At 41.4% G+C, this 20,167-nt stretch overlaps 54 non-coding genes across 54 annotated transcripts; 24 read left to right on the top strand and 30 right to left on the bottom strand.

Annotated features, from left to right (window-relative positions):
- The first annotated feature begins 93 nt into the window (after nt 1-93).
- Trnal-uaa (transfer RNA leucine (anticodon UAA)) lies at nt 94-176 on the top strand. The gene has a single exon. It is a non-coding gene; the product is annotated as a tRNA-Leu (tRNA).
- Nucleotides 177-296: 120 nt separating this feature from the next.
- Nucleotides 297-368, top strand: Trnac-gca (transfer RNA cysteine (anticodon GCA)). The gene has a single exon. It is a non-coding gene; the product is annotated as a tRNA-Cys (tRNA).
- Nucleotides 369-583: 215 nt separating this feature from the next.
- On the bottom strand, nt 584-657 carry Trnan-guu (transfer RNA asparagine (anticodon GUU)). The gene has a single exon. It is a non-coding gene; the product is annotated as a tRNA-Asn (tRNA).
- A 678-nt stretch (nt 658-1,335) lies between these two features.
- Trnak-cuu (transfer RNA lysine (anticodon CUU)) lies at nt 1,336-1,408 on the bottom strand. The gene has a single exon. It is a non-coding gene; the product is annotated as a tRNA-Lys (tRNA).
- A 398-nt stretch (nt 1,409-1,806) lies between these two features.
- Nucleotides 1,807-1,889, top strand: Trnal-uaa (transfer RNA leucine (anticodon UAA)). Its single transcript has one exon. It is a non-coding gene; the product is annotated as a tRNA-Leu (tRNA).
- A 120-nt stretch (nt 1,890-2,009) lies between these two features.
- Trnac-gca (transfer RNA cysteine (anticodon GCA)) lies at nt 2,010-2,081 on the top strand. Its single transcript has one exon. It is a non-coding gene; the product is annotated as a tRNA-Cys (tRNA).
- Nucleotides 2,082-2,296: 215 nt separating this feature from the next.
- On the bottom strand, nt 2,297-2,370 carry Trnan-guu (transfer RNA asparagine (anticodon GUU)). The gene has a single exon. It is a non-coding gene; the product is annotated as a tRNA-Asn (tRNA).
- Nucleotides 2,371-3,045: 675 nt separating this feature from the next.
- Nucleotides 3,046-3,118, bottom strand: Trnak-cuu (transfer RNA lysine (anticodon CUU)). Its single transcript has one exon. It is a non-coding gene; the product is annotated as a tRNA-Lys (tRNA).
- Nucleotides 3,119-3,516: 398 nt separating this feature from the next.
- On the top strand, nt 3,517-3,599 carry Trnal-uaa (transfer RNA leucine (anticodon UAA)). Its single transcript has one exon. It is a non-coding gene; the product is annotated as a tRNA-Leu (tRNA).
- A 120-nt stretch (nt 3,600-3,719) lies between these two features.
- Trnac-gca (transfer RNA cysteine (anticodon GCA)) lies at nt 3,720-3,791 on the top strand. The gene has a single exon. It is a non-coding gene; the product is annotated as a tRNA-Cys (tRNA).
- A 215-nt stretch (nt 3,792-4,006) lies between these two features.
- On the bottom strand, nt 4,007-4,080 carry Trnan-guu (transfer RNA asparagine (anticodon GUU)). The gene has a single exon. It is a non-coding gene; the product is annotated as a tRNA-Asn (tRNA).
- Nucleotides 4,081-4,756: 676 nt separating this feature from the next.
- Nucleotides 4,757-4,829, bottom strand: Trnak-cuu (transfer RNA lysine (anticodon CUU)). The gene has a single exon. It is a non-coding gene; the product is annotated as a tRNA-Lys (tRNA).
- A 75-nt stretch (nt 4,830-4,904) lies between these two features.
- On the bottom strand, nt 4,905-4,987 carry Trnal-cag (transfer RNA leucine (anticodon CAG)). Its single transcript has one exon. It is a non-coding gene; the product is annotated as a tRNA-Leu (tRNA).
- Nucleotides 4,988-5,227: 240 nt separating this feature from the next.
- Trnal-uaa (transfer RNA leucine (anticodon UAA)) lies at nt 5,228-5,310 on the top strand. Its single transcript has one exon. It is a non-coding gene; the product is annotated as a tRNA-Leu (tRNA).
- A 120-nt stretch (nt 5,311-5,430) lies between these two features.
- Nucleotides 5,431-5,502, top strand: Trnac-gca (transfer RNA cysteine (anticodon GCA)). The gene has a single exon. It is a non-coding gene; the product is annotated as a tRNA-Cys (tRNA).
- Nucleotides 5,503-5,716: 214 nt separating this feature from the next.
- Trnan-guu (transfer RNA asparagine (anticodon GUU)) lies at nt 5,717-5,790 on the bottom strand. The gene has a single exon. It is a non-coding gene; the product is annotated as a tRNA-Asn (tRNA).
- Nucleotides 5,791-6,465: 675 nt separating this feature from the next.
- On the bottom strand, nt 6,466-6,538 carry Trnak-cuu (transfer RNA lysine (anticodon CUU)). Its single transcript has one exon. It is a non-coding gene; the product is annotated as a tRNA-Lys (tRNA).
- A 398-nt stretch (nt 6,539-6,936) lies between these two features.
- On the top strand, nt 6,937-7,019 carry Trnal-uaa (transfer RNA leucine (anticodon UAA)). The gene has a single exon. It is a non-coding gene; the product is annotated as a tRNA-Leu (tRNA).
- A 119-nt stretch (nt 7,020-7,138) lies between these two features.
- Nucleotides 7,139-7,210, top strand: Trnac-gca (transfer RNA cysteine (anticodon GCA)). Its single transcript has one exon. It is a non-coding gene; the product is annotated as a tRNA-Cys (tRNA).
- Nucleotides 7,211-7,425: 215 nt separating this feature from the next.
- Trnan-guu (transfer RNA asparagine (anticodon GUU)) lies at nt 7,426-7,499 on the bottom strand. Its single transcript has one exon. It is a non-coding gene; the product is annotated as a tRNA-Asn (tRNA).
- A 678-nt stretch (nt 7,500-8,177) lies between these two features.
- On the bottom strand, nt 8,178-8,250 carry Trnak-cuu (transfer RNA lysine (anticodon CUU)). Its single transcript has one exon. It is a non-coding gene; the product is annotated as a tRNA-Lys (tRNA).
- A 75-nt stretch (nt 8,251-8,325) lies between these two features.
- On the bottom strand, nt 8,326-8,408 carry Trnal-cag (transfer RNA leucine (anticodon CAG)). Its single transcript has one exon. It is a non-coding gene; the product is annotated as a tRNA-Leu (tRNA).
- A 240-nt stretch (nt 8,409-8,648) lies between these two features.
- Trnal-uaa (transfer RNA leucine (anticodon UAA)) lies at nt 8,649-8,731 on the top strand. The gene has a single exon. It is a non-coding gene; the product is annotated as a tRNA-Leu (tRNA).
- A 120-nt stretch (nt 8,732-8,851) lies between these two features.
- Trnac-gca (transfer RNA cysteine (anticodon GCA)) lies at nt 8,852-8,923 on the top strand. Its single transcript has one exon. It is a non-coding gene; the product is annotated as a tRNA-Cys (tRNA).
- A 214-nt stretch (nt 8,924-9,137) lies between these two features.
- Trnan-guu (transfer RNA asparagine (anticodon GUU)) lies at nt 9,138-9,211 on the bottom strand. The gene has a single exon. It is a non-coding gene; the product is annotated as a tRNA-Asn (tRNA).
- A 678-nt stretch (nt 9,212-9,889) lies between these two features.
- Trnak-cuu (transfer RNA lysine (anticodon CUU)) lies at nt 9,890-9,962 on the bottom strand. Its single transcript has one exon. It is a non-coding gene; the product is annotated as a tRNA-Lys (tRNA).
- A 75-nt stretch (nt 9,963-10,037) lies between these two features.
- On the bottom strand, nt 10,038-10,120 carry Trnal-cag (transfer RNA leucine (anticodon CAG)). Its single transcript has one exon. It is a non-coding gene; the product is annotated as a tRNA-Leu (tRNA).
- A 240-nt stretch (nt 10,121-10,360) lies between these two features.
- Trnal-uaa (transfer RNA leucine (anticodon UAA)) lies at nt 10,361-10,443 on the top strand. The gene has a single exon. It is a non-coding gene; the product is annotated as a tRNA-Leu (tRNA).
- A 120-nt stretch (nt 10,444-10,563) lies between these two features.
- Trnac-gca (transfer RNA cysteine (anticodon GCA)) lies at nt 10,564-10,635 on the top strand. Its single transcript has one exon. It is a non-coding gene; the product is annotated as a tRNA-Cys (tRNA).
- A 215-nt stretch (nt 10,636-10,850) lies between these two features.
- Trnan-guu (transfer RNA asparagine (anticodon GUU)) lies at nt 10,851-10,924 on the bottom strand. The gene has a single exon. It is a non-coding gene; the product is annotated as a tRNA-Asn (tRNA).
- Nucleotides 10,925-11,603: 679 nt separating this feature from the next.
- Trnak-cuu (transfer RNA lysine (anticodon CUU)) lies at nt 11,604-11,676 on the bottom strand. Its single transcript has one exon. It is a non-coding gene; the product is annotated as a tRNA-Lys (tRNA).
- A 398-nt stretch (nt 11,677-12,074) lies between these two features.
- Trnal-uaa (transfer RNA leucine (anticodon UAA)) lies at nt 12,075-12,157 on the top strand. The gene has a single exon. It is a non-coding gene; the product is annotated as a tRNA-Leu (tRNA).
- Nucleotides 12,158-12,277: 120 nt separating this feature from the next.
- On the top strand, nt 12,278-12,349 carry Trnac-gca (transfer RNA cysteine (anticodon GCA)). Its single transcript has one exon. It is a non-coding gene; the product is annotated as a tRNA-Cys (tRNA).
- A 215-nt stretch (nt 12,350-12,564) lies between these two features.
- Trnan-guu (transfer RNA asparagine (anticodon GUU)) lies at nt 12,565-12,638 on the bottom strand. The gene has a single exon. It is a non-coding gene; the product is annotated as a tRNA-Asn (tRNA).
- A 689-nt stretch (nt 12,639-13,327) lies between these two features.
- On the bottom strand, nt 13,328-13,400 carry Trnak-cuu (transfer RNA lysine (anticodon CUU)). Its single transcript has one exon. It is a non-coding gene; the product is annotated as a tRNA-Lys (tRNA).
- A 75-nt stretch (nt 13,401-13,475) lies between these two features.
- Trnal-cag (transfer RNA leucine (anticodon CAG)) lies at nt 13,476-13,558 on the bottom strand. Its single transcript has one exon. It is a non-coding gene; the product is annotated as a tRNA-Leu (tRNA).
- Nucleotides 13,559-13,798: 240 nt separating this feature from the next.
- On the top strand, nt 13,799-13,881 carry Trnal-uaa (transfer RNA leucine (anticodon UAA)). The gene has a single exon. It is a non-coding gene; the product is annotated as a tRNA-Leu (tRNA).
- Nucleotides 13,882-14,001: 120 nt separating this feature from the next.
- Nucleotides 14,002-14,073, top strand: Trnac-gca (transfer RNA cysteine (anticodon GCA)). The gene has a single exon. It is a non-coding gene; the product is annotated as a tRNA-Cys (tRNA).
- Nucleotides 14,074-14,288: 215 nt separating this feature from the next.
- Nucleotides 14,289-14,362, bottom strand: Trnan-guu (transfer RNA asparagine (anticodon GUU)). The gene has a single exon. It is a non-coding gene; the product is annotated as a tRNA-Asn (tRNA).
- Nucleotides 14,363-15,038: 676 nt separating this feature from the next.
- Trnak-cuu (transfer RNA lysine (anticodon CUU)) lies at nt 15,039-15,111 on the bottom strand. Its single transcript has one exon. It is a non-coding gene; the product is annotated as a tRNA-Lys (tRNA).
- Nucleotides 15,112-15,186: 75 nt separating this feature from the next.
- Nucleotides 15,187-15,269, bottom strand: Trnal-cag (transfer RNA leucine (anticodon CAG)). The gene has a single exon. It is a non-coding gene; the product is annotated as a tRNA-Leu (tRNA).
- Nucleotides 15,270-15,509: 240 nt separating this feature from the next.
- On the top strand, nt 15,510-15,592 carry Trnal-uaa (transfer RNA leucine (anticodon UAA)). The gene has a single exon. It is a non-coding gene; the product is annotated as a tRNA-Leu (tRNA).
- Nucleotides 15,593-15,712: 120 nt separating this feature from the next.
- On the top strand, nt 15,713-15,784 carry Trnac-gca (transfer RNA cysteine (anticodon GCA)). Its single transcript has one exon. It is a non-coding gene; the product is annotated as a tRNA-Cys (tRNA).
- A 215-nt stretch (nt 15,785-15,999) lies between these two features.
- Nucleotides 16,000-16,073, bottom strand: Trnan-guu (transfer RNA asparagine (anticodon GUU)). The gene has a single exon. It is a non-coding gene; the product is annotated as a tRNA-Asn (tRNA).
- A 677-nt stretch (nt 16,074-16,750) lies between these two features.
- On the bottom strand, nt 16,751-16,823 carry Trnak-cuu (transfer RNA lysine (anticodon CUU)). The gene has a single exon. It is a non-coding gene; the product is annotated as a tRNA-Lys (tRNA).
- A 75-nt stretch (nt 16,824-16,898) lies between these two features.
- On the bottom strand, nt 16,899-16,981 carry Trnal-cag (transfer RNA leucine (anticodon CAG)). The gene has a single exon. It is a non-coding gene; the product is annotated as a tRNA-Leu (tRNA).
- A 240-nt stretch (nt 16,982-17,221) lies between these two features.
- Nucleotides 17,222-17,304, top strand: Trnal-uaa (transfer RNA leucine (anticodon UAA)). The gene has a single exon. It is a non-coding gene; the product is annotated as a tRNA-Leu (tRNA).
- Nucleotides 17,305-17,424: 120 nt separating this feature from the next.
- Trnac-gca (transfer RNA cysteine (anticodon GCA)) lies at nt 17,425-17,496 on the top strand. The gene has a single exon. It is a non-coding gene; the product is annotated as a tRNA-Cys (tRNA).
- Nucleotides 17,497-17,711: 215 nt separating this feature from the next.
- On the bottom strand, nt 17,712-17,785 carry Trnan-guu (transfer RNA asparagine (anticodon GUU)). Its single transcript has one exon. It is a non-coding gene; the product is annotated as a tRNA-Asn (tRNA).
- Nucleotides 17,786-18,465: 680 nt separating this feature from the next.
- On the bottom strand, nt 18,466-18,538 carry Trnak-cuu (transfer RNA lysine (anticodon CUU)). Its single transcript has one exon. It is a non-coding gene; the product is annotated as a tRNA-Lys (tRNA).
- A 75-nt stretch (nt 18,539-18,613) lies between these two features.
- Trnal-cag (transfer RNA leucine (anticodon CAG)) lies at nt 18,614-18,696 on the bottom strand. The gene has a single exon. It is a non-coding gene; the product is annotated as a tRNA-Leu (tRNA).
- A 240-nt stretch (nt 18,697-18,936) lies between these two features.
- Nucleotides 18,937-19,019, top strand: Trnal-uaa (transfer RNA leucine (anticodon UAA)). Its single transcript has one exon. It is a non-coding gene; the product is annotated as a tRNA-Leu (tRNA).
- Nucleotides 19,020-19,139: 120 nt separating this feature from the next.
- Trnac-gca (transfer RNA cysteine (anticodon GCA)) lies at nt 19,140-19,211 on the top strand. The gene has a single exon. It is a non-coding gene; the product is annotated as a tRNA-Cys (tRNA).
- Nucleotides 19,212-19,426: 215 nt separating this feature from the next.
- Nucleotides 19,427-19,500, bottom strand: Trnan-guu (transfer RNA asparagine (anticodon GUU)). The gene has a single exon. It is a non-coding gene; the product is annotated as a tRNA-Asn (tRNA).
- Nucleotides 19,501-20,167: the final 667 nt, after the last annotated feature.

Raw genomic sequence — 20,167 nt, 5'->3', positions numbered from 1 at the left:
TCGATAAGGCAATGAATGAAGTGTATAAATGAACTAACTTCGTTTTCAATTTAATCCTAAAGCTATGCAAAACCGCTCAAGTTTCAGACCATGACTGGGTTGGCCGAGCGGTTAAGGCGTTGGACTTAAGTTCCAATGGACATCTGTCCGCGTGGGTTCGAGTCCCACACCCAGTAGAGTCACTTCACTCTTTTATCGAGTTGGCAAATAAAGGATGGTGTTTTAAATAATTTTATATACTTTACAAAATTAGATTGTAATATCGAAAACGTATGACTACTGAAAGTGAATGTAAAGGGGGTATAGCTCAGTGGTAGAGCATTCGACTGCAGATCGAGAGGTCTTCGGTTCAAATCCGGGTGCCCCCTTTTTCCTTTTGACATGATGAATTTCACCAGTTTTCCAACTTTCAGCAGGCGCTTGATTTATACTCCACTCTTTAGCTTGAAATGTTGCGGCTGTGGGGGGCCTTAAACTTAACAGCGTTTAAATTAAGACTTGTCGTTTAGAACAAAAGCACCGTTTCTAGGTATAAAATGTCTTTAACATGAAGAGTTTGTTGTTCGTAAAACTCTCCTAAAGACGTCCCTGGGTGGGCTCGAACCACCAACCTTTCGGTTAACAGCCGAACGCGCTAACCTATTGCGCCACAGAGACATGGAAAATGCTTCGTTCGCTTAGATACAAGTGAATCAAGAATGTTCAAAGTTTTCCCCTATGTTGCGTTCCGTGTTGCCTGAAAAACAAAACAGAAATGAATACGATCGTTACTACCATATGAAACGTGGCTGCTGTGTCACTTGATGAAGCTTGAATGTCTGTCAACTATACACTGAAGGTTAGGATTATTTGTACTGTACCTGGTGGAACTCCGAACGGAAAAAGTTATCTTGCTTTGCAGCTTTGCTGGATTTATAATTTGTTTCCTTAGGTTTGAAACCGACGGCAATTATTCTTTTTCTGCGGCGTCACATAATCAACCAGAAGATTTATCACCTGTGTCGCAAGCTGAGTTGGTTGATTAGATTTCATCTGAATTAGATTAGGCTTAGAGTTCTTCTGAAACGGCATAGTAGCAAGCATAAGCGTACGTTTCAATTTCCACCAATGGATGCTGACGTGAGGTGTACCTGCTCGTTATGTAGGGTTACATATCAGCAAGATTTCTACTTCAATTTGATTCCTCCGATTGATTATTATCTGCTAGGATTTTATCATATCACTATTCAAAAAACACAATAATTCAATTGTTTAAGTTCATACCACAGTTGCATTTTGAAGTTGCATTCATTCTGGTAAGTAAAGAGTGTCTATTTAAGCAATAACAACAAAAGACGCCCAACGTGGGGCTCGAACCCACGACCGTTGGATTAAGAGTCCAACGCTCTACCGACTGAGCTAGCCGGGCGACGACCAAGCAAGTATAAAGTAGAATGAAATCGAACCTTTAACAACAAAATGGAAGCGCTGCAAAAGTTATACCTGACAGAAGCGGGATTCGAACCCGCGTCTCCAAAGGAGACTGCAACCTGAACGCAGCGTCATAGACCAATCGGCCATCCTGCCTGATACTCCCGAGGTTTTCTCTCTTTTGATTTATAATTTTAGATGATCTGTTCGAATAGTGTAAAATTTTATTAACACCCTTTCGAAAATGTACGAACGGTTGTATCCTGCCCGTGCTCGTATCACTCTTCCGACCTCTCCACTAAATCGATAAGGCAATGAATGAAATGTATAAATGAACTAACTTCGTTTTCAATTTAATCCTAAAGCTACCCAAAACCGCTCAAGTTTCAGACCATGACTGGGTTGGCCGAGCGGTTAAGGCGTTGGACTTAAGTTCCAATGGACATCTGTCCGCGTGGGTTCGAGTCCCACACCCAGTAGAGTCACTTCACTCTTTTATCGAGTTGGCAAATAAAGGATGGTGTTTTAAATAATTTTATATACTTTACAAAATGAGATTGTAATATCGAAAACGTATGACTACTGAAAGTGAATGTAAAGGGGGTATAGCTCAGTGGTAGAGCATTCGACTGCAGATCGAGAGGTCTTCGGTTCAAATCCGGGTGCCCCCTTTTTCCTTTTGACATGATGAATTTCACCAGTTTTCCAACTTTCAGCAGGCGCTTGATTTATACTCCACTCTTTAGCTTGAAATGTTGCGGCTGTGGGGGGCCTTAAACTTGACAGCGTTTAAATTAAGACTTGTCGTTTAGAACAAAAGCACCGTTTCTAGGTATAAAATGTCTTTAACATGAAGAGTTTGTTGTTCGTAAAACTCTCCTAAAGACGTCCCTGGGTGGGCTCGAACCACCAACCTTTCGGTTAACAGCCGAACGCGCTAACCTATTGCGCCACAGAGACATGGAAAATGCTTCGTTCGCTTAGATGCAAGTGAATCAAGAATGTTCAAAGTTTTCCCCTATGTTGCGTTCCGTGTTGCCTGAAAAACAAAACAGAAATGAATACGATCGTTACTACCATATGAAACGTGGCTGCTGTGTCACTTGATGAAGCTTGAATGTCTGTCAACTATACACTGAAGGTTAGGATTATTTGTACTGTACCTGGTGGAACTCCGAACGGAAAAAGTTATCTTGCTTTGCAGCTTTGCTGGATTTATAATTTGTTTCCTTAGGTTTGAAACCGACGGCAATTATTCTTTTTCTGCGGCGTCACATATTCAACCAGAAGATTTATCACCTGTGTCGCAAGCTGAGTTGGTTGATTAGATTTCATCTGAATTAGATTAGGCTTAGAGTTCTTCTGAAACGGCATAGTAGCAAGCATAAGCGTACGTTTCAATTTCAACCAATGGATGCTGACGTGAGGTGTATCTGCTCGTTTTGTAGGGTTACGTATCAGCAAGATTTCCACTGCAATTTGATTCCTCCGATTGATTATCTGCTAGGTTTTTATCATATCACTATTCAAGAAACACAATAATTCAATTGTTTAAGTTCATACCACAGTTGCATTTTGAAGTTGCATTCATTCTGGTAAGTAAGGAGTGTCTATTTAAGCGATAACAATAAAAGACGCCCAACGTGGGGCTCGAACCCACGACCGTTGGATTAAGAGTCCAACGCTCTACCGACTGAGCTAGCCGGGCGACGACCAAGCAAGTATAAAGTAGAATGAAATCGAACCTTTAATAACAAAATGGAAGCGCTGCAAAAGTTATACCTGACAGAAGCGGGATTCGAACCCGCGTCTCCAAAGGAGACTGCAACCTTAACGCAGCGTCATAGACCAATCGGCCATCCTGCCTGATACTCCCGAGGTTTCCTCTCTTTTGATTTATAATTTTAGATGATCTGTTCGAATAGTGTAAAATTTTATTAACACCCTTTCGAAAATGTACGAACGGTTGTATCCTGCCCGTGCTCGTATCACTCTTCCGACCTCTCCACTAAATCGATAAGGCAATGAATGAAATGTATAAATGAACTAACTTCGTTTTCAATTTAATCCTAAAGCTACCCAAAACCGCTCAAGTTTCAGACCATGACTGGGTTGGCCGAGCGGTTAAGGCGTTGGACTTAAGTTCCAATGGACATCTGTCCGCGTGGGTTCGAGTCCCACACCCAGTAGAGTCACTTCACTCTTTTATCGAGTTGGCAAATAAAGGATGGTGTTTTAAATAATTTTATATACTTTACAAAATGAGATTGTAATATCGAAAACGTATGACTACTGAAAGTGAATGTAAAGGGGGTATAGCTCAGTGGTAGAGCATTCGACTGCAGATCGAGAGGTCTTCGGTTCAAATCCGGGTGCCCCCTTTTTCCTTTTGACATGATGAATTTCACCAGTTTTCCAACTTTCAGCAGGCGCTTGATTTATACTCCACTCTTTAGCTTGAAATGTTGCGGCTGTGGGGGGCCTTAAACTTAACAGCGTTTAAATTAAGACTTGTCGTTTAGAACAAAAGCACCGTTTCTAGGTATAAAATGTCTTTAACATGAAGAGTTTGTTGTTCGTAAAACTCTCCTAAAGACGTCCCTGGGTGGGCTCGAACCACCAACCTTTCGGTTAACAGCCGAACGCGCTAACCTATTGCGCCACAGAGACATGGAAAATGCTTCGTTCGCTTAGATGCAAGTGAATCAAGAATGTTCAAAGTTTTCCCCTATGTTGCGTTCCGTGTTGCCTGAAAAACAAAACAGAAATGAATACGATCGTTACTACCATATGAAACGTGGCTGCTGTGTCACTTGATGAAGCTTGAATGTCTGTAAACTATACACTGAAGGTTAGGATTATTTGTACTGTACCTGGTGGAACTCCGAACGGAAAAAGTTATCTTGCTTTGCAGCTTTGCTGGATTTATAATTTGTTTCCTTAGGTTTGAAACCGACGGCAATTATTCTTTTTCTGCGGCCTCACATATTCAACCAGAAGATTTATCACCTGTGTCGCAAGCTGAGTTGGTTGAATAGATTTCATCTGAATTAGATTAGGCTTAGAGTTCTTCTAAAACGGCATAGTAGCAAGCATAAGCGTACGTTTCAATTTCAACCAATGAATGCTGACGTGAGGTGTACCTGCTCGTTTTGTAGGGTTACATATCAGCAAGATTTCCACTGCAATTTGATACCTCCGATTGATTATCTGCTAGGGTTTTTATCATATCACTATTCAAGAAACACAATAATTCAATTGTTTAAGTTCATACCACAGTTGCATTTTGAAGTTGCATTCATTCTGGTAAGTAAAGAGTGTCTATTTAAGCAATAACAACAAAAGACGCCCAACGTGGGGCTCGAACCCACAACCGTTGGATTAAGAGTCCAACGCTCTACCGACTGAGCTAGCCGGGCGACGACCAAGCAAGTATAAAGTAGAATGAAATCGAACCTTTAACAACAAAATGGAAGCGCTGCAAAAGTTATACCTGACAGAAGCGGGATTCGAACCCGCGCCTCCAAAGGAGACTGCGACCTGAACGCAGCGCCATAGACCACTCGGCCATCCTGCCTGATACTCCCGAGGTTTTCTCTCTTTTGATTTATAATTTTAGATGATCTGTTCGAATAGCGTAAAATTTTATTAATACCCTTTCGAAAATGTACGAACGGTTGTATCCTGCCCGTGCTCGTATCACTCTTCCGACCTCTCCACTAAATCGATAAGGCAATGAATGAAGTGTATAAATGAACTAACTTCGTTTTCAATTTAATCCTAAAGCTATGCAAAACCGCTCAAGTTTCAGACCATGACTGGGTTGGCCGAGCGGTTAAGGCGTTGGACTTAAGTTCCAATGGACATCTGTCCGCGTGGGTTCGAGTCCCACACCCAGTAGAGTCACTTCACTCTTTTATCGAGTTGGCAAATAAAGGATGGTGTTTTAAATAATTTTATATACTTTACAAAATGAGATTGTAATATCGAAAACGTATGACTACTGAAAGTGAATGTAAAGGGGGTATAGCTCAGTGGTAGAGCATTCGACTGCAGATCGAGAGGTCTTCGGTTAAAATCCGGGTGCCCCCTTTTTCCTTTGACATGATGAATTTCACCAGTTTTCCAACTTTCAGCAGGCGCTTGATTTATACTCCACTCTTTAGCTTGAAATGTTGCGGCTGTGGGGGGCCTTAAACTTAACAGCGTTTAAATTAAGACTTGTCGTTTAGAACAAAAGCACCGTTTCTAGGTATAAAATGTCTTTAACATGAAGAGTTTGTTGTTCGTAAAACTCTCCTAAAGACGTCCCTGGGTGGGCTCGAACCACCAACCTTTCGGTTAACAGCCGAACGCGCTAACCTATTGCGCCACAGAGACATGGAAAATGCTTCGTTCGCTTAGATACAAGTGAATCAAGAATGTTCAAAGTTTTCCCCTATGTTGCGTTCCGTGTTGCCTGAAAAACAAAACAGAAATGAATACGATCGTTACTACCATATGAAACGTGGCTGCTGTGTCACTTGATGAAGCTTGAATGTCTGTCAACTATACACTGAAGGTTAGGATTATTTGTACTGTACCTGGTGGAACTCCGAACGGAAAAAGTTATCTTGCTTTGCAGCTTTGCTGGATTTATAATTTGTTTCCTTAGGTTTGAAACCGACGGCAATTATTCTTTTTCTGCGGCGTCACATATTCAACCAGAAGATTTATCACCTGTGTCGCAAGCTGAGTTGGTTGATTAGATTTCATCTGAATTAGATTAGGCTTAGAGTTCTTCTGAAACGGCATAGTAGCAAGCATAAGCGTACGTTTCAATTTCAACCAATGGATGCTGACGTGAGGTGTATCTGCTCGTTTTGTAGGGTTACGTATCAGCAAGATTTCCACTGCAATTTGATTCCTCCGATTGATTATCTGCTAGGTTTTTATCACATCACTATTCAAGAAACACAATAATTCAATTGTTTAAGTTCATACCACAGTTGCATTTTGAAGTTGCATTCATTCTGGTAAGTAAGGAGTGTCTATTTAAGCGATAACAATAAAAGACGCCCAACGTGGGGCTCGAACCCACGACCGTTGGATTAAGAGTCCAACGCTCTACCGACTGAGCTAGCCGGGCGACGACCAAGCAAGTATAAAGTAGAATGAAATCGAACCTTTAATAACAAAATGGAAGCGCTGCAAAAGTTATACCTGACAGAAGCGGGATTCGAACCCGCGTCTCCAAAGGAGACTGCAACCTTAACGCAGCGTCATAGACCAATCGGCCATCCTGCCTGATACTCCCGAGGTTTCCTCTCTTTTGATTTATAATTTTAGATGATCTGTTCGAATAGTGTAAAATTTTATTAACACCCTTTCGAAAATGTACGAACGGTTGTATCCTGCCCGTGCTCGTATCACTCTTCCGACCTCTCCACTAAATCGATAAGGCAATGAATGAAATGTATAAATGAACTAACTTCGTTTTCAATTTAATCCTAAAGCTACCCAAAACCGCTCAAGTTTCAGACCATGACTGGGTTGGCCGAGCGGTTAAGGCGTTGGACTTAAGTTCCAATGGACATCTGTCCGCGTGGGTTCGAGTCCCACACCCAGTAGAGTCACTTCATCTTTTATCGAGTTGGCAAATAAAGGATGGTGTTTTAAATAATTTTATATACTTTACAAAATGAGATTGTAATATCGAAAACGTATGACTACTGAAAGTGAATGTAAAGGGGGTATAGCTCAGTGGTAGAGCATTCGACTGCAGATCGAGAGGTCTTCGGTTCAAATCCGGGTGCCCCCTTTTTCCTTTTGACATGATGAATTTCACCAGTTTTCCAACTTTCAGCAGGCGCTTGATTTATACTCCACTCTTTAGCTTGAAATGTTGCGGCTGTGGGGGGCCTTAAACTTAACAGCGTTTAAATTAAGACTTGTCGTTTAGAACAAAAGCACCGTTTCTAGGTATAAAATATCTTTAACATGAAGAGTTTGTTGTTCGTAAAACTCTCCTAAAGACGTCCCTGGGTGGGCTCGAACCACCAACCTTTCGGTTAACAGCCGAACGCGCTAACCTATTGCGCCACAGAGACATGGAAAATGCTTCGTTCGCTTAGATGCAAGTGAATCAAGAATGTTCAAAGTTTTCCCCTATGTTGCGTTCCGTGTTGCCTGAAAAACAAAACAGAAATGAATACGATCGTTACTACCATATGAAACGTGGCTGCTGTGTCACTTGATGAAGCTTGAATGTCTGTAAACTATACACTGAAGGTTAGGATTATTTGTACTGTACCTGGTGGAACTCCGAACGGAAAAAGTTATCTTGCTTTGCAGCTTTGCTGGATTTATAATTTGTTTCCTTAGGTTTGAAACCGACGGCAATTATTCTTTTTCTGCGGCGTCACATATTCAACCAGAAGATTTATCACCTGTGTCGCAAGCTGAGTTGGTTGATTAGATTTCATCTGAATTAGATTAGGCTTAAAGTTCTTCTGAAACGGCATAGTAGCAAGCATAAGCGTACGTTTCAATTTCCACCAATGGATGCTGACGTGAGGTGTACCTGCTCGTTATGTAGGGTTACATATCAGCAAGATTTCTACTTCAATTTGATTCCTCCGATTGATTATTATCTGCTAGGTTTTTATCATATCACTATTCAAGAAACACAATAATTCAATTGTTTAAGTTCATACCACAGTTGCATTTTGAAGTTGCATTCATTCTGGTAAGTAAAGAGTGTCTATTTAAGCAATAACAACAAAAGACGCCCAACGTGGGGCTCGAACCCACGACCGTTGGATTAAGAGTCCAACGCTCTACCGACTGAGCTAGCCGGGCGACGACCAAGCAAGTATAAAGTAGAATGAAATCGAACCTTTAACAACAAAATGGAAGCGCTGCAAAAGTTATACCTGACAGAAGCGGGATTCGAACCCGCGCCTCCAAAGGAGACTGCGACCTGAACGCAGCGCCATAGACCACTCGGCCATCCTGCCTGATACTCCCGAGGTTTTCTCTCTTTTGATTTATAATTTTAGATGATCTGTTCGAATAGCGTAAAATTTTATTAATACCCTTTCGAAAATGTACGAACGGTTGTATCCTGCCCGTGCTCGTATCACTCTTCCGACCTCTCCACTAAATCGATAAGGCAATGAATGAAGTGTATAAATGAACTAACTTCGTTTTCAATTTAATCCTAAAGCTATGCAAAACCGCTCAAGTTTCAGACCATGACTGGGTTGGCCGAGCGGTTAAGGCGTTGGACTTAAGTTCCAATGGACATCTGTCCGCGTGGGTTCGAGTCCCACACCCAGTAGAGTCACTTCACTCTTTTATCGAGTTGGCAAATAAAGGATGGTGTTTTAAACAATTTTATATACTTTACAAAATGAGATTGTAATATCGAAAACGTATGACTACTGAAAGTGAATGTAAAGGGGGTATAGCTCAGTGGTAGAGCATTCGACTGCAGATCGAGAGGTCTTCGGTTCAAATCCGGGTGCCCCCTTTTTCCTTTGACATGATGAATTTCACCAGTTTTCCAACTTTCAGCAGGCGCTTGATTTATACTCCACTCTTTAGCTTGAAATGTTGCGGCTGTGGGGGGCCTTAAACTTAACAGCGTTTAAATTAAGACTTGTCGTTTAGAACAAAAGCACCGTTTCTAGGTATAAAATGTCTTTAACATGAAGAGTTTGTTGTTCGTAAAACTCTCCTAAAGACGTCCCTGGGTGGGCTCGAACCACCAACCTTTCGGTTAACAGCCGAACGCGCTAACCTATTGCGCCACAGAGACATGGAAAATGCTTCGTTCGCTTAGATACAAGTGAATCAAGAATGTTCAAAGTTTTCCCCTATGTTGCGTTCCGTGTTGCCTGAAAAACAAAACAGAAATGAATACGATCGTTACTACCATATGAAACGTGGCTGCTGTGTCACTTGATGAAGCTTGAATGTCTGTCAACTATACACTGAAGGTTAGGATTATTTGTACTGTACCTGGTGGAACTCCGAACGGAAAAAGTTATCTTGCTTTGCAGCTTTGCTGGATTTATAATTTGTTTCCTTAGGTTTGAAACCGACGGCAATTATTCTTTTTCTGCGGCGTCACATATTCAACCAGAAGATTTATCACCTGTGTCGCAAGCTGAGTTGGTTGATTAGATTTCATCTGAATTAGATTAGGCTTAGAGTTCTTCTGAAACGGCATAGTAGCAAGCATAAGCGTACGTTTCAATTTCCACCAATGGATGCTGACGTGAGGTGTACCTGCTCGTTATGTAGGGTTACATATCAGCAAGATTTCTACTTCAATTTGATTCCTCCGATTGATTATTATCTGCTAGGTTTTTATCATATCACTATTCAAGAAACACAATAATTCAATTGTTTAAGTTCATACCACAGTTGCATTTTGAAGTTGCATTCATTCTGGTAAGTAAAGAGTGTCTATTTAAGCAATAACAACAAAAGACGCCCAACGTGGGGCTCGAACCCACGACCGTTGGATTAAGAGTCCAACGCTCTACCGACTGAGCTAGCCGGGCGACGACCAAGCAAGTATAAAGTAGAATGAAATCGAACCTTTAACAACAAAATGGAAGCGCTGCAAAAGTTATATCTGACAGAAGCGGGATTCGAACCCGCGCCTCCAAAGGAGACTGCGACCTGAACGCAGCGCCATAGACCACTCGGCCATCCTGCCTGATACTCCCGAGGTTTTCTCTCTTTTGATTTATAATTTTAGATGATCTGTTCGAATAGTGTAAAATTTTATTAATACCTTTTCGAAAATGTACGAACGGTTGTATCCTGCCCGTGCTTGTATCACTCTTCCGACCTCTCCACTAAATCGATAAGGCAATGAATGAAATGTATAAATGAACTAACTTCGTTTTCAATTTAATCCTAAAGCTATGCAAAACCGCTCAAGTTTCAGACTATGACTGGGTTGGCCGAGCGGTTAAGGCGTTGGACTTAAGTTCCAATGGACATCTGTCCGCGTGGGTTCGAGTCCCACACCCAGTAGAGTCACTTCACTCTTTTATCGAGTTGGCAAATAAAGGATGGTGTTTTAAATAATTTTATATACTTTACAAAATGAGATTGTAATATCGAAAACGTATGACTACTGAAAGTGAATGTAAAGGGGGTATAGCTCAGTGGTAGAGCATTCGACTGCAGATCGAGAGGTCTTCGGTTCAAATCCGGGTGCCCCCTTTTTCCTTTTGACATGATGAATTTCACCAGTTTTCCAACTTTCAGCAGGCGCTTGATTTATACTCCACTCTTTAGCTTGAAATGTTGCGGCTGTGGGGGGCCTTAAACTTGACAGCGTTTAAATTAAGACTTGTCGTTTAGAACAAAAGCACCGTTTCTAGGTATAAAATGTCTTTAACATGAAGAGTTTGTTGTTCGTAAAACTCTCCTAAAGACGTCCCTGGGTGGGCTCGAACCACCAACCTTTCGGTTAACAGCCGAACGCGCTAACCTATTGCGCCACAGAGACATGGAAAATGCTTCGTTTGCTTATATGCAAGTGACTCAAAAATGTTCAAAAGTTTTCCCTTACGTTGCGTTCCATGTTGCCTGAAAAACAAAACAGAAATGAATACGATCGTTACTACCATATGAAACGTGGCTGCTGTGTCACTTGATGAAGCTTGAATGTCTGTCAACTATACACTGAAGGTTAGGATTATTTGTACTGTACCTGGTGGAACTCCGAACGGAAAAAGTTATCTTGCTTTGCAGCTTTGCTGGATTTATAATTTGTTTCCTTAGGTTTGAAACCGACGGCAATTATTCTTTTTCTGCGGCGTCACATATTCAACCAGAAGATTTATCACCTGTGTCGCAAGCTGAGTTGGTTGATTAGATTTCATCTGAATTAGATTAGGCTTAAAGTTCTTCTGAAACGGCATAGTAGCAAGCATAAGCGTACGTTTCAATTTCCACCAATGGATGCTGACGTGAGGTGTACCTGCTCGTTATGTAGGGTTACATATCAGCAAGATTTCTACTTCAATTTGATTCCTCCGATTGATTATTATCTGCTAGGTTTTTATCATATCACTATTCAAGAAACACAATAATTCAATTGTTTAAGTTCATACCACAGTTGCATTTTGAAGTTGCATTCATTCTGGTAAGTAAAGAGTGTCTATTTAAGCAATAACAACAAAAGACGCCCAACGTGGGGCTCGAACCCACGACCGTTGGATTAAGAGTCCAACGCTCTACCGACTGAGCTAGCCGGGCGACGACCAAGCAAGTATAAAGTAGAATGAAATCGAACCTTTAATAACAAAATGGAAGCGCTGCAAAAGTTATACCTGACAGAAGCGGGATTCGAACCCGCGTCTCCAAAGGAGACTGCAACCTGAACGCAGCGTCATAGACCAATCGGCCATCCTGCCTGATACTCCCGAGGTTTTCTCTCTTTTGATTTATAATTTTAGATGATCTGTTCGAATAGTGTAAAATTTTATTAACACCCTTTCGAAAATGTACGAACGGTTGTATCCTGCCCGTGCTCGTATCACTCTTCCGACTTCTCCACTAAATCGATAAGGCAATGAATGAAATGTATAAATGAACTAACTTCGTTTTCCTTTTAATCCTAAACCTATTCAAAACCGCTCAAGTTTCAGACCATGACTGGGTTGGCCGAGCGGTTAAGGCGTTGGACTTAAGTTCCAATGGACATCTGTCCGCGTGGGTTCGAGTCCCACACCCAGTAGAGTCACTTCACTCTTTTATCGAGTTGGTAAATAAAGGATGGTGTTTTAAATAATTTTATATACTTTACAAAATGAGATTGTAATATCGAAAACGTATGACTACTGAAAGTGAATGTAAAGGGGGTATAGCTCAGTGGTAGAGCATTCGACTGCAGATCGAGAGGTCTTCGGTTCAAATCCGGGTGCCCCCTTTTTCCTTTTGACATGATGAATTTCACCAGTTTTCCAACTTTCAGCAGGCGCTTGATTTATACTCCACTCTTTAGCTTGAAATGTTGCGGCTGTGGGGGGCCTTAAACTTGACAGCGTTTAAATTAAGACTTGTCGTTTAGAACAAAAGCACCGTTTCTAGGTATAAAATGTCTTTAACATGAAGAGTTTGTTGTTCGTAAAACTCTCCTAAAGACGTCCCTGGGTGGGCTCGAACCACCAACCTTTCGGTTAACAGCCGAACGCGCTAACCTATTGCGCCACAGAGACATGGAAAATGCTTCGTTCGCTTATATGCAAGTGACTCAAAAATGTTCAAAAGTTTTCCCTTACGTTGCGTTCCATGTTGCCTGAAAAACAAAACAGAAATGAATACGATCGTTACTACCATATGAAACGTGGCTGCTGTGTCACTTGATGAAGCTTGAATGTCTGTCAACTATACACTGAAGGTTAGGATTATTTGTACTGTACCGGGTGGAACTCCGAACGGAAAAAGTTATCTTGCTTTGCAGCTTTGCTGGATTTATAATTTGTTTCCTTAGGTTTGAAACCGACGGCAATTATTCTTTTTCTGCGGCGTCACAAATTCAACCAGAAGATTTATCACCTGTGTCGCAAGCTGAGTTGGTTGAGTTGGTTGATAAGATTTCATCTGAATTAGATTAGGCTTAGAGTTCTTCTGAAACGGCATAGTAGCAAGCATAAGCGTACGTTTCAATTTCCACCAATGGATGCTGACGTGAGGTGTACCTGCTCGTTATGTAGGGTTACATATCAGCAAGATTTCTACTGCAATTTGATTCCTCCGATTGATTATTATCTGCTAGGTTTTTATCATATCACTATTCAAGAAACACAATAATTCAATTGTTTAAGTTCATACCACAGTTGCATTTTGAAGTTGCATTCATTCTGGTAAGTAAAAGAGTGTCTATTTAAGCAATAACAACGAAAGACGCCCAACGTGGGGCTCGAACCCACGACCGTTGGATTAAGAGTCCAACGCTCTACCGACCGAGCTAGCCGGGCGACGACCAAGCAAGTATAAAGTAGAATGAAATCGAACCTTTAACAACAAAATGGAAGCGCTGCAAAAGTTATACCTGACAGAAGCGGGATTCGAACCCGCGCCTCCAAAGGAGACTGCGACCTGAACGCAGCGCCATAGACCACTCGGCCATCCTGCCTGATACTCCCGCGGTTTCCTCTCTTTTGATTTATAATTTTAGATGATCTGTTCGAATAGTGTAAAATTTTATTAATACCCTTTCGAAAATGTACGAACGGTTGTATCCTGCCCGTGCTCGTATCACTCTTCCGACCTCTCCACTAAATCGATAAGGCAATGAATGAAATGTATAAATGAACTAACTTCGTTTTCAATTTAATCCTAAAGCTACCCAAAACCGCTCAAGTTTCAGACCATGACTGGGTTGGCCGAGCGGTTAAGGCGTTGGACTTAAGTTCCAATGGACATCTGTCCGCGTGGGTTCGAGTCCCACACCCAGTAGAGTCACTTCACTCTTTTATCGAGTTGGCAAATAAAGGATGGTGTTTTAAATAATTTTATATACTTTACAAAATGAGATTGTAATATGGAAAACGTATGACTACTGAAAGTGAATGTAAAGGGGGTATAGCTCAGTGGTAGAGCATTCGACTGCAGATCGAGAGGTCTTCGGTTCAAATCCGGGTGCCCCCTTTTTCCTTTTGACATGATGAATTTCACCAGTTTTCCAACTTTCAGCAGGCGCTTGATTTATACTCCACTCTTTAGCTTGAAATGTTGCGGCTGTGGGGGGCCTTAAACTTAACAGCGTTTAAATTAAGACTTGTCGTTTAGAACAAAAGCACCGTTTCTAGGTATAAAATGTCTTTAACATGAAGAGTTTGTTGTTCGTAAAACTCTCCTAAAGACGTCCCTGGGTGGGCTCGAACCACCAACCTTTCGGTTAACAGCCGAACGCGCTAACCTATTGCGCCACAGAGACATGGAAAATGCTTCGTTCGCTTAGATGCAAGTGAATCAAGAATGTTCAAAGTTTTCCCCTATGTTGCGTTCCGTGTTGCCTGAAAAACAAAACAGAAATGAATACGATCGTTACTACCATATGAAACGTGGCTGCTGTGTCACTTGATGAAGCTTGAATGTCTGTAAACTATACACTGAAGGTTAGGATTATTTGTACTGTACCTGGTGGAAATCCGAACGGAAAAAGTTATCTTGCTTTGCAGCTTTGCTGGATTTATAATTTGTTTCCTTAGGTTTGAAACCGACGGCAATTATTCTTTTTCTGCGGCGTCACATATTCAACCAGAAGATTTATCACCTGTGTCGCAAGCTGAGTTGGTTGATTAGATTTCATCTGAATTAGATTAGGCTTAGAGTTCTTCTGAAACGGCATAGTAGCAAGCATAAGCGTACGTTTCAATTTCAACCAATGGATGCTGACGTGAGGTGTATCTGCTCGTTATGTAGGGTTACGTATCAGCAAGATTTCCACTGCAATTTGATTCCTCCGATTGATTATCTGCTAGGGTTTTTATCATATCACTATTCAAGAAACACAATAATTCAATTGTTTAAGTTCATACCACAGTTGCATTTTGAAGTTGCATTCATTCTGGTAAGTAAGGAGTGTCTATTTAAGCGATAACAACAAAAGACGCCCAAGGTGGGGCTCGAACCCACGACCGTTGGATTAAGAGTCCAACGCTCTACCGACTGAGCTAGCCGGGCGACGACCAAGCAAGTATAAAGTAGAATGAAATGGGACCTTTAATAACAAAATGGAAGCGCTGCAAAAGTTATACCTGACAGAAGCGGGATTCGAACCCGCGCCTCCAAAGGAGACTGCAATCTGAACGCAGCGTCATAGACCAATCGGCCATCCTGCCTGATACTCCCGAGGTTTTCTCTCTTTTTATTTATAATTTTAGATGATCTGTTCGAATAGTGTAAAATTTTATTAACACCCTTTCGAAAATGTACGAACGGTTGTATCCTGCCCGTGCTTGTATCACTCTTCCGACCTCTCCACTAAATCGATAAGGCAATGAATGAAATGTATAAATGAACTAACTTAGTTTTCCTTTTAATCCTAAACCTATTCAAAACCGCTCAAGTTTCAGACCATGACAGGGTTGGCCGAGCGGTTAAGGCGTTGGACTTAAGTTCCAATGGACATCTGTCCGCGTGGGTTCGAGTCCCACACCCAGTAGAGTCACTTCACACTTTTATCGAGTTGGCAAATAAAGGATGGTGTTTTAAATAATTTTATATACTTTACAAAATGAGATTGTAATATCGAAAACGTATGACTACTGAAAGTGAATGTAAAGGGGGTATAGCTCAGTGGTAGAGCATTCGACTGCAGATCGAGAGGTCTTCGGTTCAAATCCGGGTGCCCCCTTTTTCCTTTTGACATGATGAATTTCACCAGTTTTACAACTTTCAGCAGGCGCTTGATTTATACTCCACTCTTTAGCTTGAAATGTTGCGGCTGTGGGGGGCCTTAAACTTAACAGCGTTTAAATTAAGACTTGTCGTTTAGAACAAAAGCACCGTTTCTAGGTATAAAATGTCTTTAACATGAAGAGTTTGTTGTTCGTAAAACTCTCCTAAAGACGTCCCTGGGTGGGCTCGAACCACCAACCTTTCGGTTAACAGCCGAACGCGTTAACCTATTGCGCCACAGAGACATGGAAAATGCTTCGTTCGCTTAGATGCAAGTGAATCAAGAATGTTCAAAAGTTTTCCCCTATGTTGCGTTCCGTGTTGCCTGAAAAACAAAACAGAAATGAATACGATCGTTACTACCATATGAAACGTGGCTGCTGTGTCACTTGATGAAGCTTGAATGTCTGTAAACTATACACTGAAGGTTAGGATTATTTGTACTGTACCTGGTGGAACTCCGAACGGAAAAAGTTATCTTGCTTTGCAGCTTTGCTGGATTTATAATTTGTTTCCTTAGGTTTGAAACCGACGGCAATTATTCTTTTTCTGCGGCGTCACATATTCAACCAGAAGATTTATCACCTGTGTCGCAAGCTGAGTTGGTTGATTAGATTTCATCTGAATTAGATTAGGCTTAGAGTTCTTCTGAAACGGCATAGTAGCAAGCATAAGCGTACGTTTCAATTTCAACCAATGGATGCTGACGTGAGGTGTATCTGCTCGTTATGTAGGGTTACGTATCAGCAAGATTTCCACTGCAATTTGATTCCTCCGATTGATTATCTGCTAGGGTTTTTATCATATCACTATTCAAGAAACACAATAATTCAATTGTTTAAGTTCATACCACAGTTGCATTTTGAAGTTGCATTCATTCTGGTAAGTAAGGAGTGTCTATTTAAGCGATAACAATAAAAGACGCCCAAGGTGGGGCTCGAACCCACGACCGTTGGATTAAGAGTCCAACGCTCTACCGACTGAGCTAGCCGGGCGACGACCAAGCAAGTATAAAGTAGAATGAAATGGGACCTTTAATAACAAAATGGAAGCGCTGCAAAAGTTATACCTGACAGAAGCGGGATTCGAACCCGCGCCTCCAAAGGAGACTGCAATCTGAACGCAGCGTCATAGACCAATCGGCCATCCTGCCTGATACTCCCGAGGTTTTCTCTCTTTTTATTTATAATTTTAGATGATCTGTTCGAATAGTGTAAAATTTTATTAACACCCTTTCGAAAATGTACGAACGGTTGTATCCTGCCCGTGCTTGTATCACTCTTCCGACCTCTCCACTAAATCGATAAGGCAATGAATGAAATGTATAAATGAACTAACTTAGTTTTCCTTTTAATCCTAAACCTATTCAAAACCGCTCAAGTTTCAGACCATGACTGGGTTGGCCGAGCGGTTAAGGCGTTGGACTTAAGTTCCAATGGACATCTGTCCGCGTGGGTTCGAGTCCCACACCCAGTAGAGTCACTTCACACTTTTATCGAGTTGGCAAATAAAGGATGGTGTTTTAAATAATTTTATATACTTTACAAAATGAGATTGTAATATCGAAAACGTATGACTACTGAAAGTGAATGTAAAGGGGGTATAGCTCAGTGGTAGAGCATTCGACTGCAGATCGAGAGGTCTTCGGTTCAAATCCGGGTGCCCCCTTTTTCCTTTTGACATGATGAATTTCACCAGTTTTACAACTTTCAGCAGGCGCTTGATTTATACTCCACTCTTTAGCTTGAAATGTTGCGGCTGTGGGGGGCCTTAAACTTAACAGCGTTTAAATTAAGACTTGTCGTTTAGAACAAAAGCACCGTTTCTAGGTATAAAATGTCTTTAACATGAAGAGTTTGTTGTTCGTAAAACTCTCCTAAAGACGTCCCTGGGTGGGCTCGAACCACCAACCTTTCGGTTAACAGCCGAACGCGTTAACCTATTGCGCCACAGAGACATGGAAAATGCTTCGTTCGCTTAGATGCAAGTGAATCAAGAATGTTCAAAAGTTTTCCCCTATGTTGCGTTCCGTGTTGCCTGAAAAACAAAACAGAAATGAATACGATCGTTACTACCATATGAAACGTGGCTGCTGTGTCACTTGATGAAGCTTGAATGTCTGTAAACTATACACTGAAGGTTAGGATTATTTGTACTGTACCTGGTGGAACTCCGAACGGAAAAAGTTATCTTGCTTTGCAGCTTTGCTGGATTTATAATTTGTTTCCTTAGGTTTGAAACCGACGGCAATTATTCTTTTTCTGCGGCGTCACATATTCAACCAGAAGATTTATCACCTGTGTCGCAAGCTGAGTTGGTTGATTAGATTTCATCTGAATTAGATTAGGCTTAGAGTTCTTCTGAAACGGCATAGTAGCAAGCATAAGCGTACGTTTCAATTTCAACCAATGGATGCTGACGTGAGGTGTATCTGCTCGTTTTGTAGGGTAACATACCAGCAAGATTTCCACTGCAATTTGATTCCTCCGATTGATAATTATCTGCTAGGGTTTTTATCATATCACTATTCAAGAAACACAATAATTCAATTGTTTAAGTTCATACCTCTGTTGCATTTTGAAGTTGCATTCATTCTGGTAAGTAAAGAGTGTCTATTTAAGCAATAACAACAAAAGACGCCCAACGTGGGGCTCGAACCCACGACCGTTGGATTAAGAGTCCAACGTTCTACCGACTGAGCTAGCCGGGCGACGACCAAGCAAGTATAAAGTAGAATGAAATCGAACCTTTAACAACAAAATGGAAGCGCTGCAAAAGTTATACCTGACAGAAGCGGGATTCGAACCCGCGCCTCCAAAGGAGACTGCGACCTGAACGCAGCGCCATAGACCACTCGGCCATCCTGCCTGATACTCCCGAGGTTTCCTCTCTTTTGATTTATAATTTTAGATGATCTGTTCGAATAGTGTAAAATTTTATTAACACCCTTTCGAAAATGTACGAACGGTTGTATCCTGCCCGTGCTCGTATCACTCTTCCGACCTCTCCACTAAATCGATAAGGCAATGAATGAAATGTATAAATGAACTAACTTCGTTTTCAATTTAATCCTAAAGCTACCCAAAACCGCTCAAGTTTCAGACCAAGACTGGGTTGGCCGAGCGGTTAAGGCGTTGGACTTAAGTTCCAATGGACATCTGTCCGCGTGGGTTCGAGTCCCACACCCAGTAGAGTCACTTCACTCTTTTATCGAGTTGGTAAATAAAGGATGGTGTTTTAAATAATTTTATATACTTTACAAAATGAGATTGTAATATCGAAAACGTATGACTACTGAAAGTGAATGTAAAGGGGGTATAGCTCAGTGGTAGAGCATTCGACTGCAGATCGAGAGGTCTTCGGTTCAAATCCGGGTGCCCCCTTTTTCCTTTTGACATGATGAATTTCACCAGTTTTCCAACTTTCAGCAGGCGCTTGATTTATACTCCACTCTTTAGCTTGAAATGTTGCGGCTGTGGGGGGCCTTAAACTTAACAGCGTTTAAATTAAGACTTGTCGTTTAGAACAAAAGCACCGTTTCTAGGTATAAAATGTCTTTAACATGAAGAGTTTGTTGTTCGTAAAACTCTCCTAAAGACGTCCCTGGGTGGGCTCGAACCACCAACCTTTCGGTTAACAGCCGAACGCGCTAACCTATTGCGCCACAGAGACATGGAAAATGCTTCGTTCGCTTAGATGCAAGTGAATCAAGAATGTTCAAAGTTTTCCCCTATGTTGCGTTCCGTGTTGCCTGAAAAACAAAACAGAAATGAATACGATCGTTACTACCATATGAAACGTGGCTGCTGTGTCACTTGATGAAGCTTGAATGTCTGTAAACTATACACTGAAGGTTAGGATTATTTGTACTGTACCTGGTGGAACTCCGAACGGAAAAAGTTATCTTGCTTTGCAGCTTTGCTGGATTTATAATTTGTTTCCTTAGGTTTGAAACCGACGGCAATTATTCTTTTTCTGCGGCGTCACATATTCAACCAGAAGATTTATCACCTGTGTCGCAAGCTGAGTTGGTTGATTAGATTTCATCTGAATTAGATTAGGCTTAGAGTTCTTCTGAAACGGCATAGTAGCAAGCATAAGCGTACGTTTCAATTTCAACCAATGGATGCTGACGTGAGGTGTATCTGCTCGTTATGTAGGGTTACGTATCAGCAAGATTTCCACTGCAATTTGATTCCTCCGATTGATTATCTGCTAGGGTTTTTATCATATCACTATTCAAGAAACACAATAATTCTATTGTTTAAGTTCATACCACAGTTGCATTTTGAAGTTGCATTCATTCTGGTAAGTAAGGAGTGTCTATTTAAGCGATAAC

Source organism: Clavelina lepadiformis, chromosome 4, assembly GCF_947623445.1.
Source record: "Clavelina lepadiformis chromosome 4, kaClaLepa1.1, whole genome shotgun sequence".
Lineage (NCBI taxonomy): Eukaryota > Metazoa > Chordata > Ascidiacea > Aplousobranchia > Clavelinidae > Clavelina > Clavelina lepadiformis.
This window is presented reverse-complemented; position numbering and strand designations above follow the sequence as displayed.